At 49.2% G+C, this 24937-nt stretch overlaps 1 protein-coding gene across 3 annotated transcripts in view; it reads left to right on the top strand.

Moving 5' to 3' along the window:
* Positions 1–24937, top strand: part of FLI1 (Fli-1 proto-oncogene, ETS transcription factor) — a 1144904-nt gene that overhangs the window by 802592 nt on the left and 317375 nt on the right. The gene's annotated exons all lie outside the window — the stretch shown is intronic.

Genomic DNA, 24937 nt, shown 5'->3' with positions numbered 1-24937 from the left:
TATATGGTATGGCAATATCCTAGAACAGCTATAAGGACATGGTTCCGAAAGCTGCAGACAGGCTCAGCTCATGCTAGAGCACCATCTCACATAAAACCAAGCACTCTGCCTCCAGGATTGTTAAGGCCTGCCATAGGAATGACTTATAGGTGTATATGTGTCTAAATATAAGGTTAGATATAGGTATACTATATCTAAGCAAGGGGTGGTTACACCACCTTGCCCCAGCTGAGTGATCAGCCAGTTGTGTCAATTTGAGTGGCCAGCCAGGAGTGGCATAATACATGCTGCAGCCCCTGGTAAGCCTTGGATGCACCTATGCCCTGGGTACCTATAGTACACTGTACAGGGGCTCATAAGGTGACCCAGTATCCAATTGGAGATGTACCTAGGGTACATGGAGTCCATCTGGGGTAAACATAGTCAGGTATTCACCTTCCTACACTGCCCCTCCGCTACACTTTCTTTACGCCATGGGGAAAAATTACCATAAGCAATCTAAACTGCCTTTCGAGAATAAGCGCCTAACCCGCGCTGGGGATGAAGGCTCTGAGCCTGAACGTGAACCCTCCCAGGCCAACGACAAATAGGATGAAGACCTGCATGCCATAATGCTGGAGGTCTGCTCTAATCTCAGGTCTATAGACACCAAACTTGATGCTTTGACAGCAGGACTTGACATGGTGAAGTGTCAAGGGAACACTCACGAATCTCGATTGGAAGCCCTTGAGAACTGCATGGAAGAAGCCCATGAGTAGCAAGTTGACTCTAAAAAGCACCTACTCAACATGGAAAGAGTTCTTACAGTAATAAATGCTAAAAATTAAGACTTGGAAGCGCAGTCTCGGCACAACAACCTCTGCATAGCAGGCATTCCGGAGACCACGGCGATCCCCAAAATGGAACCTTTCATCGAAACTCTACTTTGTGACTGTTCTCTCTGCTGTTTTTGTGGGTGAATGCATGCACCGCTCGCTCGGTCCCAGGCCGTCTGTAGGTGGCACACCTAGACCCATCATAGCGCACATACTAAACTACCGGGACAGAGACTCAGTCTTAAAAGCAGCTAGAGAACATGGCCCCATCACTTACAAGGGCAACAATATATCTGTACTTCCGGACTTCACTTCTGTGGTCCAGGCTGCAGGAAAAAATGTTTTACCCACAAAACGCCTCCTCCAACGCACTGAAATCCCCTGTGCAATGCTTTACCTGGCAAAGCTGAAGCCATCCCACGACGGTCAAACACACTTTTTCACTGATGCCAAATGAGCTCTCAAATTCTCCAAACATATCTGCCCAGGGCGGACATCTCCCCCGGATGCCCACGCAAACGGAGGCTGGACATAGACTCAGTGACAATGATTGACCATGGGATTGTGTTAAGATGGACATTGCTGCTCCTCAGTCCCACTTCCCCTGTTCTTGAACTTCCGCTATAATCTGGCAACCTACACCCTACCATTTGTACATTTATTGCTCTTTGACTGCGACCTTTACTTGTCCTCCTGAGCTAATATGTACACCCGGCCACCCTGCCTCTCGGGCAGGGCAGTACGCCGGTAACCCATGCCCCCACAGGGAGATCTCCCATAACCCCATGGCTTATACGGTCTGTTCTAGGTTTGGGTATGTTTGGGGGGTTAGGGAGCTCTCAGCCTAATTGGGGGTTGGAGTGGTGGAGGGGGTTTGATTTTGGTTATACACAGTTGGAAGTCTGCAGTCACTTCAAGGTCACTTACTCTATTTGTTTTTTCGAGTATATTGAGACACGATTCCCATTACATTCTGCGACACATAGGATCCAAATGCGATGCCACATCTCATTTACCCAACAGGCCGTTCATCACCAGCGTGCAACCCTTGCACGGTGCCACATGTCACTCCAAATGACTGCAGTGTTGTTTCTAACCTGGAACATAAGGGGTCTGAACAACCACAGAAAAGCGAGGCTCACACATGCCTATTTGATCAGACACCAAATTGATATTTGTTTCCTTCGAGAAACACACCTCCGGCACGCCGCGGCTCCCAAGTTACAAAATAGGAATTGGGGGGAGATTTACTCAGCCTTATATTCCAATTATGCCAGAGGTACAGCCATCCTAATCTGACGCAATATTGGTTGGACTACGATTGACTCGTATATTGACCCTGAGGGTCGCTACATAGTGCTAAAAGGCACACTGCACACTACAGCGCTAACCTTAGCAGCCGTCTATGGTCCCAATTTTGGCGTCCCGGCCCTCTTCAAAACCATATGTTCCAAGATTACCCTTTTTGGGGAAGATACAATTATTTGGGGGGAGACAAAACTCTGATCAAGACCCTAGAAGGAATAGGGGTAAGAGGCACAGCGTTGGAATGGCTAGAACATTTTCTATCAGACAGATCTTATCAGGTCTTCTCCAAAAATAACACCTTCTATACTCTAACCTCCCCATATGGAGTCCCACAGGGGTCAATCCTGAGCCCGCTACCATTTAATATTTATATAACTCCTCTAGCGAACATAGCGGAAGAATTAGGCCTTTCAATTTTTTCGCATGCGGATGATACACAGCTGGTGTTCTCCCTATCAACAACTGATAAAGTTAACACCTCCTCTCTCCGCTCTGGGTTACAGAGCATAGCGAATTGGATGCATTCCAAGAAATTAAAATTAAATGGGGATAAAACTGAACTGCTCATTTTTGGAGAACAAAAAGAGCTGTGGGGACCAGCACATTGGCCCACGGAAATGGGCCCTACCCCTGCAGCAGTACCTTCTGCCCGCAATCTAAGAGTGATAATCGACGACAAATTGTCCACGCGCGTGCAAGCTGCTAAAACAGCATCTATCTGCTTTGCCATTCTTAAGTGGCTGAGAAAAAGTTTGTGGCAACTCCCTTAAGGGGCGCAAAAAACTGTAGTACAGGCCTTGATCGGCTCAAGATTGGATTGTGGGAACATCCTTTTCCTAGGTGCCAACAAAGACATCACGCGCCGGCTACAGGTCGTCCAAAATGCGGCAGCCAGGGTACTTCCCCATCTACCTGGGCGGTCTCATGTTTCTGAACATTTATGTAATTTACATTGGCTCAAGATGGGCAACAGAGCGAAATTCAAAGCATTATATTATATGTTCAAAATAAACACAGGGGAAGCCCCAGCTTACCTTTGTAATTTGGTTCAGAAATACATCCCTTCCCGAAACCTTCGATCAACACATCAGGCAAGATTTGTTGTCCCAAGGTTTAAACGGGCACGAATGGGCAGACGCTCCTTTGCCTATCTGGCGCCAGTTCTATTGAACTCGATTCCGTTAAAACTGCGTCTGGAACCAAACTACATAAGATACCGGAAGGGTATCAAGGCATGGCTTTTCTACCAAGAATAATTAAGCTCACTCCTCCTGGTAGTGTACGGATCCAAGGCGCCGGGAAACCCTCAGGGTAGCTGTTGCGCCATACAAGTGTAATAAATAAATAAAATAAATAAATAATGATTTCAATGCAGTCATGCAGGACTCATCGGATCACTTAGGAACCTCCAGACTGCTACACCCCAAAACTACCAAAGTACTCAACTCCATTGCGATTGACTACTGTCTAATGGATATCTGGCGTTCATGACACCCAAACACCTGAGAGGGCATGTGCATCTCCTCCTATCACAACGCCTGGTCCCAGCTGGACTTCTGGTTGGTCACGCTGAATGTTGCCTCCTAGACCACTAGCGTTGGACACACCCTGCACACGATCTCCGATCACTCGACAATCCGGTTTACCTTGACTGTACCATTAACTAAGCCACGAGCCTTCAGCTGGTGGTTGCCACCGCATGCACTGTGAGACACTGTATTCAGGGAGGAGGTCTGAGAGAAACTTTTGCAATACTTCGCTATAAACGTAACATCTGTAGATTCACCCTCCATTCTATGAGAAGCCTTCAAAACTGTCATACACAGGGTCTGTATTTCCAAGCAATCGGGGGTGTTAAAATCCATCCGCTCCACCCTGGAATGGATAAAGACGGAAATACAACAAGCAGAGACGCTATACTTCCAAACTCAAGTCGCACCTCGCCACTACCCACGGAAACTCTCAGAATATGATGGCAAAGCACTTTGCAGTACGGGGAGGGGGATCGCCCAGGTGAAGCCTTAGCCTGCACACTCAAACAACAACGCTCTTCTGCTTACATTACCGAGCTCCTGGATGACGACTCTGGCTCTGTATGTGGGCAGTCTTCCACCCTAGACAGAATGAGGAGATTCTACGAATCCCCGTATAGCGAGACCCAGGACCGTCTTCACCCGGAGCTGCAGACTTATCTAGACTCTATAGAATTAGTCTGGTTAAGCAATGCCCACCGCAAGTATTTAGACGTGCCAAAGAGGACATTGTACGGGTCATCAACAGCCTACCTGGAGATAAGGCACCTGGCCTAGACAGCCTATCAGCTTTCTTCTATAAAACGTACACCTCTGAACTTGCTCCCCACCTACTAGAAGTGTACCAGGAATCCCTCGAAATAGGCCACCTTCCCCTATGATGTGGGAAGCTGTGATCGTGACTATTTTAAAGCTAGATAAACCAGCAAATATATGCGATTCTTACCACCCACTCTCCCTTATTAATATTCACGCAAAGATACTGGCCAAACTAATAGCCAATAGACTGCAGCCGCTTCTACCCCTCATCGCTCGACCGGACCAATCCGGCTTTATCTCCGGGAGATCCACCTCACACAACTTACCTACCTTTTATTTCATACTTCATCAATTAGACCCCAACCTACCGGCACTCTCTGCATTCTTAGATGCCATATAGGCGTTTGATTCCCTAGAGTCACCATTCCTTTTCACCATACTCTTCGGGATTGGCATAAGCCCCAACTTCCTTAAACTTGTTTCTTTGCTGTATACTAACCCGCCTGCCAGACTCAGGGTTAACAACTTGCTTTCGGAATCATTTACCATAGCCCGAGGCACTAGACAGGGATGTCCCTTGTCTCCTCTATTGTTTGCGATAGTTATGGAACCTCTTGCAGCCAGGATGTGCCAAAACGACACAGCCAGGGGACTAGGCCTAGCGGACAGAAGCCTGATCATATCAATGTATGCGGACGACATCACACTCTACGTTCGCGAGCCAGAAATGAACCTCAACCCGATACTACGCGAGATTCTCCTCTTTGGAGGCATGTCAGGCATACAGGTCAATTGGTTCAAATTGACCCTCCCCGCCCTAACATCAGCCCCAATTGCACTGGACCTCGAGTTTCCGCTTACCTGGGTGAATACAGCGGTCAAATACCTTGGAGATGGCTTTCCAGTGAGCTTCAAGAGCTCTGGCGCTTAAATTATGGTTGGCTTACCACCTGGCTTGAAAGCAAAATCTCCATCTGGGATAAATTGCCCCTGTCATTGGCTGGTAGGATAGCACTCACTAAAATGATAGTCCTGCCTAAGTTCCTGTACCTTTTTGGTAACAACCCCCTTCCTCTCACTCAGACCTTTTTCAAATGCCTACGCTCCCTTTTAATTTCTCTTGTCTGGGTGGGTAAACAACCATGTATCTCTTGGGAAGTCTTGACACTGCCATTGACGCAGAGAGGCCTTGTGACACCGGAACTCAAACTTTAAGCTCTGAGCACCCAGGCTCAATACTTTCACTACTGGGTCCACCGTATCCCATTTCAACCTCATGTGGCAGTTGAAAAAGATGTTACATTCCCAGCACCGCTCCCAGCCGCTATTTATTACACCCACAAAAAGCCTAATGCAGAAATCAACACAATGGCAACTCTACGCTAGGCATGGGAGGGACTCCGATGCCGCGCAAAACTTCCACTACTTTATGTTCCATCCATGCCATTAGCCCACCACCTTAGCTTCCCCCAAATGCAAGACGCTGGCTCTATTCAAAGAGCCCGCCGGATGGGGCTCTCTACTTTTGCTGACCAGTATCCTGCCAAGGAATTCTTGCCTTGGCCACAAAGCACAGATGATGCACGTGCCCCCCTCCTGGAACTGCTACTTTATCACCAACTCAAAGCTAACTGCTGCCGATCATAACACCCACTGCGCTGGTGCAGTGGTCCTCAGACCTCTACCCACTACCCACTGACAAACAATAGGCATTTTACTGTGCTCAGCTCACACAACTCTCTCCAAATTAGAAGCTGAGGTTACTACATTTTAAATACCTGCACAGGTCATACCGTACACCATTGCAACTACATAAAATGGGCTTGCGACTGGATGCCACATGTTGTCGTTGTGCGGGCACCCAAGCCTCCTTCTTACACTTGGCATGGGCCTGCGGCCTTATCTCCTTGTTTTGGGGAAGGGTGTTTGATATTATGCATGAAGTGATAGGTTTTCAACATGCCCACACTCCCCTCACAGCCCTCCTTGGTCATGTAGCGGATGCACACCCTGGCACTGGCCGCCTGTCGGCCATAATGCTCTTACTTGCCAGACACCGCATCACTATACATTTGGGATCACCAAGCGCGCCCACCGTCACCCTGTGGATTAGAGACATCCCTACTATCAGGAGATGCTCTCTTCATACTGGAACCTGATGCCCACCGCATCACGACCCAAAGAATTCAGGGCCCATTCATGGAATGGGCGGCCGCATGCACCAAAGCAACGGCTCATACTCCACCTATGCACACATCTCCATAGCCTCATCCAAACAACCAGTTAGTATTACATTTTCTACCACCATCTATATTTCTTTAGACAGCGGGTCCTTATTCTGAAGCGCCAGGTCTTGCAGGTCTCCGCACTTGACCGTTATATTGCTGTACATGCAAGAAGGAGATATTGTAGCTCTATTACCTTATGTGGCCTAATTTGTATCTCTGCTGTAAGTAAGTGCCTTGTGGACATAATGATACACTTACCCTGATTGATTACGATTGTTGTAATTTGTCGCTACCCTCTAGCTTCCCTAATTTACTCACTGTGTCTCTACATTTGTACCAGCTATGACAGTAATCTGACTTGTACGTTACCTTTGTGTTACGTTTTAAAATGATAAATAAAACTAAAAAAAAACATATGAAAAGGGCAATGTCCACAGAACACAGCATCTCCTGAGCCCATTTTACAATATGTGAACTTCGTGGCAAACTGAGCCATTCTTGCGGATCTGCCCAACAGCAAATACATATATTGCTTTTAAGTGGTTCTGGAGATAAGCGTGCTTAACGAAGCCTCCTCTGCAAAAAGTTGTCACACTAACCTATTTTCTCTGTTTTATATTCTGAGGATTCTGAGCTTGGCAAAATCTAAATGATGAATGACCTTTATTTCACAAATATTTCCAGCCGTTCTTTTTCCCGTGGGCCACATATTTTGCTTGTTTCAGTTTTATTGGGGACATTTCCCCACCTACCTCTTATTATCCACATTCTTTTTTTTTTTTTTTTTTGGTAAACCTTTATTGGTACTTAAATCAGTTACAATCAAAAGCATTTCAGACCACCACGGTCGGCCATCAAGACAGAAGCGGTTAAAACAAAACAAGTAGTCCATTGCAGTACAAGAATCCGCTCCTCAAATACTCGGTTGTAACACAGGAGAGCATTATTACCATAGCGGTAACAGGATTAAAGAAGGTTCCTTTTTAGTTTTAAATAGAAAGAACAGGATCTGGTGCATTACACTTAAGACATAACAAATCAAGGGATATTCAAAAGGCAGGATATTCACAGTCAGGAATACTGTAGGTAAGGTATTTGCACTTCAATACATAACCAGGATAAGCAATAAGCAATGCAGTTCTCCCACCAAGACAGTTCCAGGCCGCAGTAAGCAAAGCATTTAAAGATCCACCCTCATTGTCTGAAATAGGAAAAACATGCGGAGAATATCTCCACGCAGATCCCAAGAAAAGGAGGGGAGAAGAGGAAAGTGAAGACGAGCCAAAAGCAACAAAAATAAAGAAGGCCATAGAAACGAAAAAGAAAGGAAGAAAAACAACAACAACCCTCCCACATCCCCCCACCCTGCACCCCTGCGTATGGCTACGGCCTACCCCCCTAGCAGCGTGCCTGTCGCCCAGTATATGAACCCGAAATATAGAAGAGAGAATAAGAGAAAAAAGAGAGAGACAATAACTCACACTAAGGTAAAAGAGAGAAAGAGGGGAAAGGAAAAAAGTTAACTAGTACCCCACGATAGGAGAAAGAAAATATGTGGAGGGTTCCCCGACCCCCCCCCCCCCCCCACCGCCACACAGCGTTTCAACTACTACGGAAGTAGAGCCATAACATCGGAAGCACCCACATAATCAGGATAGTAGTAGACACTCGGCTTCTCAAACCTCACGGTGAAGATGTAAATTTCCCCATGCAGCAACAATGGCGCCCTGAGCGCCCTCGAATCCCACAGACCCACAAGACTCGAATCACAAATTACACCGTTTATGTAATGCAGGGTCGGGCTAGCAAAGTACCAACTGGAGCAAGCAAGCCATTCCGGGAGAAATCAGAGTTATTGCGATGTCCCATGGCGCGGTTCGCTCGGCAGCTGTCCATATTCACACACGGAGCCAGTTATCCTTTCGTCGGTCCACACAGAACTACCAGGGAGTCTCTCAAATAAGCATATTCGCCTCTCAGCCACTGTAGAGTCACCTCCACCCCCGGCCGCGGCTCCTTCACGGAGAACTGTAGCATGTGTCCCACAAACAGTGACTTACAGAGCTGGTGCCGGCCTCGGGTTGGTCATCCGGTCCAAAGGCAACCGGGAACATCCTCATACCACGTCCAGAATGTGACCCTCCAGCACACAGGGGGTATTCAATCACTTCCCCCCGGTCTTTAATTCACACAGCCATCGCCATGACCAGTTAGTACCCATCGAGGCGCCACTTCCATAAGAATCACAACCTAGGCGCAGCTCAGACGAGCATCGAAGCCGCTGGCCCCCGCCAGATAGAGGAGCGTAGTCCACCAGAGCCTCAACATTAATGCACCACACGAATGCCATCCTCACTCACCACTGAAAGGCACATACGGGCCCCCCCCAGCCCAAAAAGTACCACAGCAACGTTTTACCTCCACCGGCTCCGGTGAACTGGAGCGTGGGTTCCGGACTACTGTACACAGATCAAACAATGTACCGCCAGGGAAACAAAGAGCAGTTTCCAGTGTCCCGTTGCCGATGAGATGTGCCCGGGGGGGGGGGGGGGGGGGGGAGGGGGGAGGGGTATGAACGGTATAGAGGGACGGTTCAGTACACTTGTATCAGGCTCCAGTGGTCGCGCGCTTAGAGTAAGCTGTCGGGGGGGTGGGCTGACCTCCATGACGGGCGATCGGCGTCTTCCGGGTCCGTATGGCCGCTGTTGTTCAACTGGTGGCCGGAAGCAGTGTAGCGGGAGGTCCCGGCTGCAGGCATCGGGCAGGCCGCACCGTGCAAGGGACGACATCTCCGTCCCCGGAGCTCGGAAATACCCCAAAGTCAGGCGCCGCGTCTCAGTGCCCCCTCCGACACACAGAAGCTCCGTGTGTGCGCAGGACAGGCGGCCAGTTCGGGCGGGGAGGGCAGAAGGTCGGCGGAGCCGGGACCCCGAGCGGCCATCTTGGTCGCCTGTCCGGCTCCGCCCCCTATTATCCACATTCTTGTTTATTTTATGTGAAGTTGACACACACCATTTTCTACTTTTCTCTCTGCACGCCCCTTTGTTTACCCCAGCCAGTTCTTTGCACATTTACTTTTGTTTCGATTTTTTCTTATCCCTGTTCACTCTTCGTACCATAATACCGCTAGCTCTACACTATCCTAGATCTTTTGTCCTTACTATGCAATAGCACCAGTGCTCCAACCTTAACCATTGTACATCTACCCATACTTAAACCTTATCAGATCTACCGCTCGCTAGACCCTAGAATCCCTTTTTATAACTAGTACCTCTACATCTACCTATAAGCACTACTGCACTTCCTTCCGACACACTTTTACTTCTCCCAATGCCTCCTGACGCCACTACCCTAGCCTAGTACATCAACCTTGCTTATATCCTTTAGCACCTATAAGCCTATCCATAGCATGTTATCTCTTACTATCCCTGCGCCCTGGCACCTCTACCCCCACATATGCCCTGCTACATAAATACTATATTCTAGAACCTCTATCTTGCATATACCCTATTCCTTCTACTTTTAACAATCATGGTGCCTCACTCTTTCATACACTCCACTACCCCCATCCCCACCTCTACACAAACATTTACCCCAAGCTTTACCTTAATACCTCTTCCCCCTTTTCATTATTCCTGCCTGTTTTACCCCTTGTTTATTGTGTTCTTTTTGTGCCCTATGTCTCTTTCCTGATTTTTCCTGTCTTATTTGCAATCAATTTTCCACAAAACGAGGGTTATTTGTACAAAGCTAATGGCCCGATTTGCAGAATCAGGCCACCTGCAACCATAAAAATGCTTTTTAAATTGTACCAATGACAAATTGTGACCAGAAGTTGTTACTGAATCGCAATTTGTGTTTGCAAGTTTGTGATTGGAAAGACCTGTTTAGGGTGTCCCGTCCAAATGGCAATTCACAATAATATGTATTAATGTTTAGTGACGGAATTCGGGTTGAAAAACATTAATATTTTACTACAAATCCAAATATGTAGTATCCACTTCTCAAATGGGAAGGGGTCCCCATGAGACCCCTTCCCCTTTGAGAAAGTAAAAAACTTACTTGTTTTACTTTTGAAATTCATCACATTTTCCTTACCTTCAAAGAATAAAGATTGCTTTATTTAAAAGCAATCACAGACCTGGTGGTCTGCTGACCCCAGCAGGCCGCAATCCCAGTGATGGCTGTCATTCCTAATGGGTCACAAACTGCGAACTACCTCATTAACATTCATGCGGTAGGTCAATTTGTGACCCACTAGGAATCGCTAATTGAAACTCAATACATTTCATACATTATTAATAGCAATTTTCCAATTGTGATTCACCGAAAATCGCAATTTGGAGATCGCTATACCTCATCTTAGTACATCTGACAATCAGTGCTTATCATATGTAAGGAAGGTCATCAAAATGAAGCAGAGAATATAAATTAAACTATGCAACCATTGATCCTTTTCACCACAGCTCTGAAGACCCAGGGTAAATTATGAATTCTCTTATCACAATCTTGCCAATAGAACCGTTTATTTTCTGCTGAATAATGATCCCTGTTTATCTATTGAGTTTGATCATAGATAATAGGTATTGGAGTCGAGGTGGTTATCAGTTTAAGTTGTAAACTGATGCAACGTGTCTTTTTCGGTTATATCGGTTTTACGTTTTGCTACTCTTTGTTTTTTTTATCAAGTTCACTTTTGAACACTTTTTGCTTATATTAATTTACTATATAAATTGTAAAATGACTGTGAATACAATAGGTATTTTTGATTACATGTGCCTACTTTGTAAACAAAGCATTATTCTTTCTCTGGGCTTCTGTAAAAAACAGTGAATGCAATTTCTTGCAAGTAATTGTGTAACCATTGATTTCAATCAATTTCAAATATTTTTTCTTTCTTTATGGATTAAATACATTTGTGGTTTCATTTTCTGCTCTCGTTGCAACAAATAAGAAGGTGATGGAGCGAATGCTTGAAATATTTTCTGCCACCAGTAATTGCTCTGGGCTGCATTCTAGTCCATTATTTGTCCAGGACTATGCCACTCTAGGCAGACACCTGTCATATAAAAATATGTCTTAATCCTGCCCCAATAGAACAGTCAGGCCCAACATGCCAGGACATGTCTCCTCCAGATGGAAACACAAGCAACCTCAGACTGATTTCAGTCTGCATTGTCCTCGTCATTCAGGCATAGCTTGAGTCCTTTGGAACAGTGAGCACGGATTCCACGTCTGGGCTTAACTGTCACCCAAATAAGACGAAAATCATCAGGTGTTGCCTGTGTCCCCTCTCAGAGGGGACCTACCTGGCAGTTCAGGCTGGACTGTTCTGATTGGGGTAGGACCAAGCTGATTTGCATATAGCTGGTTCATGATCATCATCATCTCAACGATGGACTGGACTGTGGCCAGAGTATTTACCAGTGGAGATTAATTCAAGCAATTCGTTCATCTCCTTATTGTTTTCCCCTTTGTTTGCTCTTACACTAACACCCTTAGCTTACACTGGGCTGTAGCAGGAAAAGAATAGTGAAGTTAGATTGAACTTCAGTGTGGAGTATTTTGTCAGAGACAGTTAGTACTATAATAGTAAAATAGCATGAGAAGTTATGTCAACAGATATTTTTTTTTAGCTCGGTATTGCCATTAGAACGGCCTTGCAGCGCATGTGGACATGTGATAATAGTTTAGCACTTAACCGAGTGATGAAGGATTGGGGCAGTTTTGTTTTGAACTAATGGTTCATAATCTAGGTAGCTGATAAGGAAGGTAGCGAGTTAGAAGTTGCAGGAGTCAACGTGAAAGAAGAGCCAATCCTATCAGGTTTCCTTTGCAGTTTGAGAATGTAAAATTGGTGTCTGGTATTCTTGTGAAGATGTTCTTTGTTTGCGAGTTGTTTGGCATTGTAGTGTGGACAAGAGGAAATATTTGAAAGTGAACACAAGGTCAATGAACCGGTACCATTGTGCCATTTTCAAAATAAACTAAAAATGGAAGGAAACAGATGGATGATGGGGGAAGAGTGAGACTAGCCGAGAAACAGCCTTTACACCGCAACAGTTACGAAGCATGCATTTACCCCGCATGCCGTTGCAATGAAAGATGTCTGTAGCAGTGGGTAGAAGGTGTTGGATTTAACTCCAACACCTTCCCTACTGTTGCACACACTGGAGTTGGAATAGACAATGCATCTATTCCAACTTCCAGCACTCCTTAAACAGCAAGTCTGGGTAAAGTTTGGCATTGCAAAGGCATGCGGGGTAATGGCATGCATTGTAATGTCACATAACCCTCTCCACTGGACTCACAATCAGGTGTGTTATGAGCAGTGGTAGAAGTGGGCGGGATCGGAAGGGCACGGCGTACCCCTACTTTAAAAATTTATTTCAGTCCGTTCTCCTACTTCTTTCTTTCAAAAAAGCATCCCGGGACGGCAAGAATAGTCCAATTTAAAAAAGGACAACTTTTTCTTTCTGCTTCCAGGGGCTGCTCGCACTTCCCTGTTGAACTCCAGAGGCTGGGGAGTAACATTTAGATTTGGTGCTTAAACCGCACCAAACCTGCATGTTAATTTATATAACTTAATTTTCCTATGTTCAGTTTCGGCAGGTTTGCCCTACCGACATTTAAGGAATGGTGAGTTCATCGCACCCTCTAATTAACAGATGTAGTAAATGCCACCCAGCTCATAACTTCCAACCTTCTCAAATGTGTTAACACAAGTGTCGCAAAACACTGACCTGTTCGTAATAGAGGCCTAAGCAGCATTGTGCTGGGAGGTGAGTAGGTTATTTTAAAAAAAGGAAGATAACTGGAAATAGATATGAATAGTTGTAGTACTCTGCAGTGGTATTCAGATTATAATTTTTGTGGGCTGGATTTAACAATTCTGAAGTCTTTTTACTGAGCGTAATTCGGCACTAGTTATTGGTCATGTGCAACTTGGAGAATGAACCCTTATCTACCATAAATAAATGGAAAATCTCACTAGTTCTCTGATGCCTTTTGTCCTTCCTCCGGTTACACAAAAAACTAGAAGCACACTACCGCAACAAATAGCACCACCATCCCATATGTCGGGGGATTGGACTTTAACATCCACAGTATGTCTTTTTTGCAGCAATTAGGAAAACCTTACTTTAAAGCAAGGCAGTCGCGTATAGCCCTGCTGCGTGCTCAACAGGCCTGAAGTACACCTTCCTGAACTTGTGGCCATTGCAACCTCGTCAAATGGACCGCATAGCAGTTATCTTTTTGATCCGATAGACCTAGAAACACTTGTTGAAATCTGTAAATTATGCATCAGAAGATGGATTTATAGAAAATGAGCTGACATCTTATAATTGAGTAAACTAATTTATGTGGAAATAAAAGGCAAACAATGCAGGTTAACTCTACACATGTTGTGGCAGCATTATTTCACCATTTTGTCATTTTCATAATGTTGACACCTCGACAGAAGTTTCACCTCATAAGTATCATTTTAGATCCTAAAGGGAGCAATCGGCAGACAAGAGAAGTGATGGGGCAGGAGCGGTGATCGGGCAGGAGTGCTGACCAGACAGGAGCAGTGAACAGCAGGAGCAATGAACGGGCAGGAGTGCTGACCGGGCATGAGTGCTGACCGGGCATGAGTGCTGACCGGGTAGGAGTGCTGACCTGACAGGACCAGTGAATGGCAGGAGAAGTGAATGGCAGGAGTGGTGACAGGGCAGGAGTGGTGACCGGGCAGGACTGGTAACGGGGCAGGAGAAGTGACGGGGCAGGAGAGGTGATGGGGCAGGAGAAGTGGCAGGGCAGGAGTGGTGATTAGGCATAAGCATGAGCGGTAACCGGGCGGGAGCAATAAAAGGACAGGAGCTGTGAATGGGGCAGGAGCAGTGAACGGGGCACGAGTGGTGATCGGACAGGAGTGCTGACTGGACAGGAGCAGTGAACGGTAGGAGCAGGGAACGGGCTGGAGCGGTGATGGGGCAGGAGCAGTGACGGAACAGGAGCAGTGACGGGGCAAGAGAGGCAACAGGAAAGGAGAGGTGACTGTGCAGGAGAGTTGACCGGGCAGGAAAGGTGACAGGGCAGGAATGGTGACGGGGCAGGAATGGTGACGGGGCAGGAGAAGTGAAGGGGCAGGAGAGGTGACGGGGCAGGAGAAGTGACAGGGCAGGAGTGGTGATTAGGCATGAGCAGGAGCGGTAACCGGGCATGAGCAATGAAAGAACAGGAGAGGTGAACGGGGCAGGAGCGGTGAATGGGGCAGGAGCAGTGAACTGGGCAGGAGCAGTGAACTGGGCAGGAGCAGTGAACGGGGCAGGAGCAGTGATCGGGCAGGAGTGCTGACCGGACAGGAGCAGTGAATGGCAGGAGCGGTGAACAGGCAGGAGCGGTGACAGGGCAGGAGCGGTGACAGGGCAGGAGCAGTAATGGGGCAAGAGAGGCAACAGGAAAGGTGAGGTGACTGGGCAGGAGAGGTGACTGGGCAGGAGAGGTGACTGGGCAGGAGTGGTGATGGGGCAGGAGTGGTGACCGGGCAGGAGTGGTGACCGGGCAGGAGTGGTGACCGGGCAGGAGTGGTGACCAGGCATGAGAAGTGACCGGGCAGGAGAGGTGACTGGGCAGGAGAGGTGATGGGCCAGGAGAAGTGACAAGGCAGGAGTGGTGATTAGGCAGGAGCGGTAACCGGGCGGGAGCGGAGAAAGGACAGGAGCGGTGAACAGGGCAGGAGCAGTGAAAGGGGCAGGAGCAGTGTATGGGGAAGGAGCAGTGGAAGGGGCAGGAGCAGTGGATGGGCAGGAGCAGTGACGGGGCAGGAGAAGTGACAGGCCAGGAGCGGTGAATGGGTAGGAGCGGTAAATGGATAGGAGCGGTGTATGGGGCAGGAGCGGTGATGGGGCAGGAGAGTTGACGGGGCAGGAGCGGTGATGGGGCAAGAGCAGTGACGGGCAGAAGAACTTACAGGCAGGAGAAGTGATGCAGCAGGAGAAGTGATGGGCAGGAAAAGTGACGGGGCAGGAGAAGTGACAGGGCAGGAGTGGTGATTAGGCATAAGCATGAGCGGTAACCGGGAGGGAGCAATAAAAGGACAGGAGCTGTGAATGGGGCAGGAGCAGTGAACGGGGCAGGAGCGGTGAACGGACAGGAGTGCTGACTGGACAGGAGCAGTGAACGGCAGGAGCCAGTGAACGGGCAGGAGCGGTGATGGGGCAGGAGCAGTGATGGAACAGGAGCAGTGACGGGGCAAGAGAGGCAACAGGAAAGGAGAGGTGACTGTGCAGGAGAGTTGACCGGGCAGGAAAGGTGACAGGGCAGGAATGGTGACCGGGCAGGAACGGTGACGGGGCAGGAGAAGTGAAGGGGCAGGAGAGGTGACGGGGCAGGAGAAGTGACAGGGCAGGAGTGGTGATTAGGCATGAGCAGGAGCGGTAACCGGGCATGAGCAATGAAAGGACAGTAGAGGTGAACGGGGCAGGAGCAGTGAACGGGGCAGGAGCAGTGAACGGGGCAGGAGCAGTGAACTGAGCAAGAGCAGTGAAAGGGGCAGGAGCGGTGATCGGGCAAGAGTGCTGACCGGACAGGAGCAGTGAATGGCAGGAGCCGTGAACAGGCAGGAGCGGTGACGGGGCAGGAGCGGTGACGGGGCAGGAGCGGTGACGGGGCAGGAGCAGTGATGGGGTAAGAGAGGCAACAGGAAAGGCGAGGTGACTGGGCAGGAGAGGTGACTGGGCAGGAGAGGTGACTGGGCAGGAGTGGTGATGGGGCAGGAGTGGTGACCGGGCAGGAGTGGTGGCCGGGCAGGAGCGGTGACCGGGCAGGAGTGGTGACCGGGCAGGAGAAGTGACCGGGCAGGAGAAGTGACGGGGCAGGAGAGGTGACTGGGCAGGAGAGGTGATGGGCCAGGAGAAGTGACAAGGCAGGAGTGGTGATTAGGCAGGAGCGGTAACCGGGCGGGAGCGGTGAAAGGACAGGAGCGGTGAACAGGGCAAGAGCAGTGAACGGGGCAGGAGCAGTGTATGGGGCAGGAGCAGTGACGGGGCAGGAGATGTGACAGGCCAGGAGTGGTGAATGGGTAGGAGCGGTGAACGGATAGGAGCGGTGTATGGGGCAGGAGCGGTGATGGGGCAAGAGAGTTGACGGGGCAGGAGCGGTGATGGGACAAGAGCAGTGACGGGCAGGAGAACTTACAGGCAGGAGAAGTGACGCAGCAGGAGAAGTGACGGGCAGGAAAAGTGACGGGGTAGGAGAAGTGACAGGGCAGGAGTGGTGATTAGGCATAAGCATGAGCGGTAACCGGGCGGGAGCAATAAAAGGGCAGGAGCTGTGAATGGGGCAGGAGCAGTGAACGGGGCAGGAGCAGTGAACGGGGCAGGAGCGGTGATCGGACAGGAGTGCTGACTGGATAGGAGCAGTGAACGGCAGGAGCAGTGAACGGGCAGGAGCGGTGATGGGGCAGGAGCAGTGACGGAACAGGAGCAGTGACGGGGCAAGAGAGGCAACAGGAAAGGAGAGGTGACTGTGCAGGAGAGTTGACCGGGCAGGAAAGGTGACAGGGCAGGAATGGTGACGGGGCAGGAATGGTGACGGGGCAGGAATGGTGACGGGGCAGGAGAAGTGAAGGGGCAGGAGAAGTGACGGGGCAGGAGAAGTGACAAGGCAGGAGTGGTGATTAGGCATGAGCAGGAGCGGTAACCGGGCATGAGCAATGAAAGGACAGCAGAGGTGAACGGGGCAGGAGCGGTGAATGGGGCAGGAGCAGTGAACGGGGCAGGAGCAGTGAACTGGGCAGGAGCAGTGAAGGGGGCAGGAGCGGTGATCGGGCAGGAGTGCTGACCGGACAGGAGCAGTGAATGGCAGGAGCGGTGAACAGGCAGGAGTGGTGACGGGGCATGAGCGGTGACGGGGCAGGAGCGGTGATGGGGCAGGAGCAGTGATGGGGCAGGAAAGGCAACAGGAAAGGCGAGGGTGACAGGGCAGGAGAGGTGACTGGGCAGGTGAGGTGACTGGGCAGGAGTGGTGTTGGGGCAGGAGTGGTGATCGGGCAGGAGTGGTGACCGGGCAGGAGTGGTGACCGGGCAGGAGAAGTGCCGGGGCAGGAGAGGTGACTGGGCAGGAGAGGTGATGGGCCAGGAGAAGTGACAAGGCAGGAGTAGTGATTAGGCAGGAGCAGTAACCAGGCGGGAGCGGTGAAAGGACAGGAGCGGTGAACAGGGCAGGAGCAGTGAACCAGGCAGGAGCAGTGTATGGGGCAGGAGCAGTGGAAGGGGCAGGAGCAGTGACGGGGCAGGAGAAGTGACAGGCCAGGAGCGGTGAATGGGTAGGAGCGGTGAACGGATAGGAGCGGTGTATGGGGCAGGAGCGGTGATGGGGCAGGAGAGTTGACGGGGCAGGAGCGGTGATGGGGCAAGAGCAGTGACGGGCAGGAGAACTTACAGGCAGGAGAAGTGACGCGGCAGGAGAAGTGACGGGCAGGAAAAGTGACGGGCAGGAAAAGTGACGGGGCAGGAGAAGTGACAAGGCAGGAGCAGTGAATGGGCAGGAGTAGTGATTGGGTAGGAGTAGTGATTAGGCATGAGCAGGAGTGGTGAATGGGCCGGAGCAGTGAACGGGCAGGAGTGGTGATGGGACAGGGGAAATGACAGGGAAGGAGCGGTGACCGGGTAGGAGAAGTGACCTGTACTTATGTTCCATGCCTATTTATTTATATACTAGTGCATGACATTCACTGATGTGTCTGCAAAGCATACCTGGGCCCCAAATTTTTGTCCTGAATTTTGACCTCCTGTCCTGAATTTTTGTCCTGAATTTTGACCCCTTTTCCTGAATTTTTACACTCACCATCCTGAATTTGCGCCCATGCCATTGTTCCTGCTTATATTTCGCACGCTTTACATAAACCTGTATTCCTTATGAGTATTTGCTTTGTCCTGAATTTAACCTCAAATAAACATGTTTATCCATTGTTTGAATTAAATAACGTTATAAGTTGTAACTGGTCAGTAAAATGCTAAACGCACTAAAATTGGTATGTTTTGCGATTTCTAGCCACATCCCTGACTCAGTCCACTGATCCAATCTTCGGTTATTCCCGCCCCTGATTCTCCACCCACAGTTCCCCTCCTTTTTATTCCCCACTTCGACCACTGGTTATGAGCATAGCTAGAAGTTGAGCAAGAATTACATTATTGCAGGGGGCGGAGCTTGCGAGCTGCAGGATGGCCGCTTGAGTGTTTAGCTACGAGCAACCGCCCAACAATCGTACATTTATCCCGGTTCTGCTGGACGCACCAGCCTGGATACACCATAGCGGGCGATCCGAATACACAGGCAACGCGATGATCTGCTTTGGAGCCCTCTACGACACTGCTGAAGTGAGTGGTGCGTGATGGACTGTAGCGGCCCTAGACCGGAGTGACAGATCGCCAGACCCGTGGCAGCGCTGAGTCATCCTCACAATAGCCATTGTGCTCCTCGCGTATCATTGTATACGCTTGTGCTGTGTTCACCCGCTCCGGATTATTTGCGTAACCGGATAAGTAAACAGCCGAAACCCGACTTTGCAGATTACCTGTCCAAGCGGTATTGCATCTCCTTGAACCTCCGATTGATCGCCTTATATATACTGCTAAATGTGATGAAAAGGCTTCAAAAATATTTTTTTATTTATGATGTCCAAGACAACAATAATGTCATCCAATGTCCTAATGATGATGCCTATATTTTAGGAAAAGCATCGAAACGTCGACCCTTAACCCCATATGCAAACTTTTTATATAACACTGAATAATGCAATGGTGTGGTTTATTTGAACATCCAAAGTCTGTTTCACTGAAATACAAGTGCACAGACATATTTCTTGCTTTTTCCACTTTTTCTTGTTGTTGTCTCTTGCATGTTAAAGGTCACGGCTGTGCCCGCTTGACATTTTCTAGAAATCCAAAAATTTCACTTAAATAGAAAATAAAAACCCTGTCCGGACGGACAGAAGACATACGACTTATCAAGTGTATGATCATTGTGTTCTTTGTATCCTACTTCTATATAGGGACCACTGTTCTTTGTAATAAATAATACTAGACCGGAGTGACGACACCGGACTAAAGTGAGGAGAGACTCGAGGTGCTGGGGCGATCCCAGCACCTCGAGTCTCTCCTCACTTTAGTTCCTCGCGGTCGGAATGCTTTACATCCCCCGGTGCCCGTGGCGCTCAGGCTCGGTGAGCGTCTCATCAGATTTTTTGGCGCTGGACCCTTTTGAGGCCCTGCCTGCAAACCTGCGCCCCCCACGGCCCTAGGAGGAGCTGTTGCCGTGCAATTTCAACTCTGCCATTAGGCATTGCTGAAGCCGTTTGGAGTCGTGGTTCGCCAACGCTAATTGACATACCCGCTGCTGCTTTTCAGGGGCGCATATTGGAAGTGGCTCCCCAGGGGACTACTCAACACGGTTTAGTTGGCGGATTGTCAACATAAACGGACTTAGTGTGCAGTGGGGAGGTTATGGGCACAGGTAGTGTGTGTGCATGTGCCTGTGATGCTGGATGGAATGGCAGTGCTGCCTACGGCCCCTAGCGGATGAGCGAGCCGCCATCTTAGCTCCAGGCGCCTGAGATCTGGGATGACGTACCAGGGATAGTTGTGAGTGGCCTACAGTAGGAGGTGGGAGGCACTGGGACGACTGCACTCACTAGTGATTGAAATGTGCAGCTGACACCCCTAGCGCACACACTAAGGAAGCACGTTCAGATAGCCCTGGCTTGAGACCTGGATCGCAACACCTAGTGGCGTGGAGCTACGACCGTAGTGTCCAGCACAAATTGCAGGGAAATTGCTTGTTGTAATGGCGCACGACAAGAGGAACTTAAGAACGCTGGGCTTTGAGAACCTTCGAGGCGATGCTCTGCTCACGATTGTTCCATTGAATGCGGGTGACATCTTTATCCCAAATGAAGACTGGCATTTGGTGCGGAGCCCTGCTGGCTGGTGCAGTGGAGTGCTGAGGGAAGCTTTGGCACCTGGCAGTGTGTAACTGACGGGACTATACTGCTCTGGTAGAGTAGTGTGGTGGAGACCTGGAAGGCAGGCCTGACCAACCGGATGCACGATGCACCTTAAACTCGCGCAGTGTGCTAGCTGCTATGGCGTCCCTGTAAGCTCATTTAATTGGCGCTGAACTGGATGGAGTTGATGCCTCCTCTGCCTGCAGTCTTGTTTTGGGCGAAGCTAACAGGGTATGGATATTGTGGAAGGCAATGGTGACCTGGGTTACTGGGAAAGTTGCAGAACAACATCGGAGAACTGATTTGGCTTTCTGTATTCTGACCTGATCCTTACTGCACAACACGTAGCATCATGGGTAGAGTTGATCGCACTCAACCCAAGCTCACGTTTGACCTCAAGAAATCAAAGGGTCGGGACAATGCTACTGATGAGGGGGATGCCACCCAAGACACAGTGCCCGAAAAACTGGAAGGTGATATTCGCTCTATGCTGGTTTTAATGGAGAAAAATTTACAAGGTAGAATGGCGGGATTGGGCAACAAAATAGACGCGCAATCGTATCGGATGGACAGGATGTCCGAAAGGCTTGACAAGCACGCAGAGTGTCTTGACATGGTGGAGCGCTGGGTCACTGAGGTGGAGGAAGCACAGACGTTGATAGACACTGACCACAAGTGAATGGGCAAAGTTCTTCAGGTTATCCAGTATTGGGGTATCTTTCATAGATTCACATGCCTGAATCATTCCCCGTCGTCGAGGCGGGAGTCCCACGGTAAATAAAAAAGCAGTGCCAAAAGCACTTTGCAGTAGTAGGCCCTAGAAAAAGGCCTGAGGCCTATATTATAGTAGCCTATCTACCTCATTATGCTAAAAGACCCAAAGTCTTTGCTCCAACCAATCAGCTCACAGCACCCTCTAGAACCTTCCCTGCAGAGCCAGCTCTCCTCAGATTTTCACCGCACGTCGTGTGGAAGGGAGTCTCCCCGAGTCTTGACTCAGTTTTTCTTCAAGAGCTTCAAGATGTCTGACAAGAAGGCCTTGTTCAGACCCTGCAGAACATGCGAGAAGAAGAGGGTCCATGTGGATGACTTACACAAGGACTGTATTTATTGCCTGTATCCCAAGCATGAGGCAAAAACCTGTAAGATCTGCACTACCTTCCCTGCCAAGACCTTAAGGGATAGGGAGGCCAGAGTCCTTTTGTGGCTTAAATCCTCTTCCAAGGATGATGATGACAGAGCCTCTACCTCTAGCAAGAGGGCAAGGTCTCACGAGGATAAGATAAGTGAGGGGAGAAAGCATATTAAGACCTCCCACTCTACTTCAGGCTCTTCTCAGAGATCCAAACATTCTGTCTCTGGAGCCTCAGCCACCAACGATCCGGCAAAGAAAACTGTGAGTAAGACTTCTACTGTCTCCTCTCCAGTGACCACTGTCTCTACTTCGACCTCTTCTTCTATGAATATGATATCCACTACATCTATTACTACTCCGATTGTGTCTACTAAAATTAGTATTGTGGCAAAGAAAACTCTCGTGGACGACTCGTCGACGAAGACGCCGTCATCATCAAAAAATTTGTCGTCTAAGAAGAGCCCGTCGACGAAGTCGTCGACGCCGCCGTCGACGACTGCCTCGTTGACGAAGAATGCATCGACGTCTATCCCGTCGACGACGAGCCCGTCCTTGGTTACCCCGTCGACGACAGTCCCGTCGACGGTGGCTCCGTCGACGACGTGTCCGTCGACGACTGTCCCGTCCACGTCGAGCCCGTCGACGACAGTCCCGTCGACGGCAAGTCTATCGTCGACGATGCCCTCGTCGTCGATCTCGTCGACGATAAATCCGTCGACGACGGCATCTTTTCAGCAAATAGATGCACCTTGGTCTCCTGGGTCATCAAGGTCGATGGGATCAGCTTTACTAAGACCTGCCACTGGGAATCAGGCCTTTTGTACGCCAATAGCGACAAAGAATTTTCAACTAGTGTCTTATAAGAGACAACAGGGTGCATATATATCTCCGCTTATGCCTTCTCATCCTCTAGAAACTTTTGCCGATGATGAAGAAGATGACTTTGAAGATGATGACGATGAGGGTGCTTTTGGTGTGGCACGTCACCCATCCGAACTTGTCATCAAGTGCCAAGATGATGATGAAGAGGATTCATACGCGGAGCACTACTACCAAGAGGATATCATAGTGCCTCATTCATTGGAACATCAGAGAAGGCCTAGAGTCCCGGAAGTCACTCAGTTGCCGCCTAATCTGATACAGGATTTACAGGCTATGCTGGCGGACTACAAGCAGCGTTTTCCTCCGCAAGTACCTCAATCTGATACGGTAGCTCCTCCTCGGCAGCCACCGGTCTCTCCAGTTGTGGAAACTCCGCAACCGGTCTTGCCTCCACAAACTCCGGATACATCATCAGAAGAGGAGGTAGAGGATGGAGAGTTGCCTAACATACCTTCATCGGACCCATGGGATGAGTATGTTATACCCATGCCGTCCCCTCCTACTCCACAATCTTCATATTCACCGCCTGAAGATGTAGGTGGTTTTCACAACTTGATGCAGAGGGCATCAACCAGGTTTAAGCTCCCGGTTACAGTGGAGCAAACGGAGTGTTTTCTCCATGACTTTAAAGAGGAAACAAGGAAGATATCTAGAGCCATTCCCATGATTGATTTTATTTGGAAGGAAGGCATAAAGATAATGAAAAACCCTGCATCCGTGCCTGCTGTGTTACCCAGAATAGAAAAGAAATATCGTGCTCCGCTCTCTAGTCCGGCGTGCCTTATTGGTCATCCACGCCCGGATTCGGTAATCTCTCAGGCGGCGCAGCAAAGGTCAAAGAACCCAGCTACCCCTATTTCTACTCCACCAGATAAAGAGGGGCGACGATTAGACCTTATTGGGAAGAAGTTTTCCACTATGGCTGCAGCATCCATCAGGATAGCAAATTCAATGGCGATTATTGGACGCTACGATCGCCAGATGTGGTCGGAGATGGCTAGATTCATAGAGCTATTGCCAGAGGACTCAAGACAAGACGCCAGGAAAGTTTTAATGGAAGGAGAGCGGGCAGCGGAAGAATCCATCGACTGCGCTCTAGATATGGCGAATACGAATTTCAGGCAGTTGGCTGGGGCAGCTGTCCTGAGACGTCAGGGGTGGTTAAAAGCCACTACGTTTCGTTCGGAGGTTCAGTTGAAAATACTGGACGTGGCTTATGACGGAGAGTCCCTCTTTGGAAAACATGTCGATGAGGCTCTCCAGACGATTAAAACTGACACAGATACTGCAAAGTCGCTAGGATCCTTGCAATATAAAAGAGGTTCATTCAGAGGAGCTAGAGGACGAGGTTATTCTTCCAGAGGAAGTTATTACCAGCAAGGCAGACAGTATCAACCACAATACCGTCAAAACTACCAGTCCTCTTACAGACAATCTGGATCGGCTGGTTTCTCTCGTCAAGGAGGAAGAAGGCGCGCAAGCAACCAAGGACGAGACAGTCACAAGAAACAGTGAGAGCAATTGGGCGCCACCTCCAATCCCTTACCTTCCCGTGGGCGCGAAAATATCTGCTTTCCAACAGCAATGGCAGAATATAACATCGGATCGGTGGGTGCTAGACTTGATCCATCATAGTCACACCCTAGAGTTCATCACCAAACCTCCACCAACTCCGCCCAGGGGTCCCCCTCCCCCTCGTCTTCACTTATTGTTCAAGGAGGTGCAAGCTATGCTACTCAAGAACGCAGTAGAGAAGGTTCCATTCCATCAGAGAGGGACAGGTTTCTATTCCCGTTTTTTCCTCATAAAAAAGAAAACAGGGGAATGGCGACCGATCCTAGACCTGCGCAATCTGAACAAATATCTCAAGAAGCAGGGATTTCGAATGGTCACCCTCTCGGACATTCTCAGTGGCCTCAACGAGGGAGATTACATGGCTTCCTTGGACATGGAAGACGCATACTTCCACATCCCAATCCACCCAAACCATCGGAGGTACCTCCGTTTCACTGTGGCCGGCGCCCATTATCAATTCAAAGTTCTCCCATTTGGCCTCAAGTCGGCCCCAAGAATTTTCACGAAGTGCCTGGCCCCGGTGGCAGCAGCTCTCCGGGCAGCAAAAGTGCAGGTCTTCCCGTATTTGGACGACTGGCTAGTCAAAGGTCCATCAGAAGACAAAGTGAGAGCAGACATTACGGCATGCCGCAATCTCTTCGCATCGCTAGGCCTCACAATCAACAAAACCAAATCACAGATGCATCCAAAACAAAGCCTATTGTTCCTAGGAG

The sequence above is a fragment of the Lissotriton vulgaris genome, chromosome 2_1 (genome assembly GCF_964263255.1).
Source record: "Lissotriton vulgaris chromosome 2_1, aLisVul1.2, whole genome shotgun sequence".
In the NCBI taxonomy this organism is placed as follows: Eukaryota; Metazoa; Chordata; class Amphibia; order Caudata; family Salamandridae; genus Lissotriton; species Lissotriton vulgaris.
This window is presented reverse-complemented; position numbering and strand designations above follow the sequence as displayed.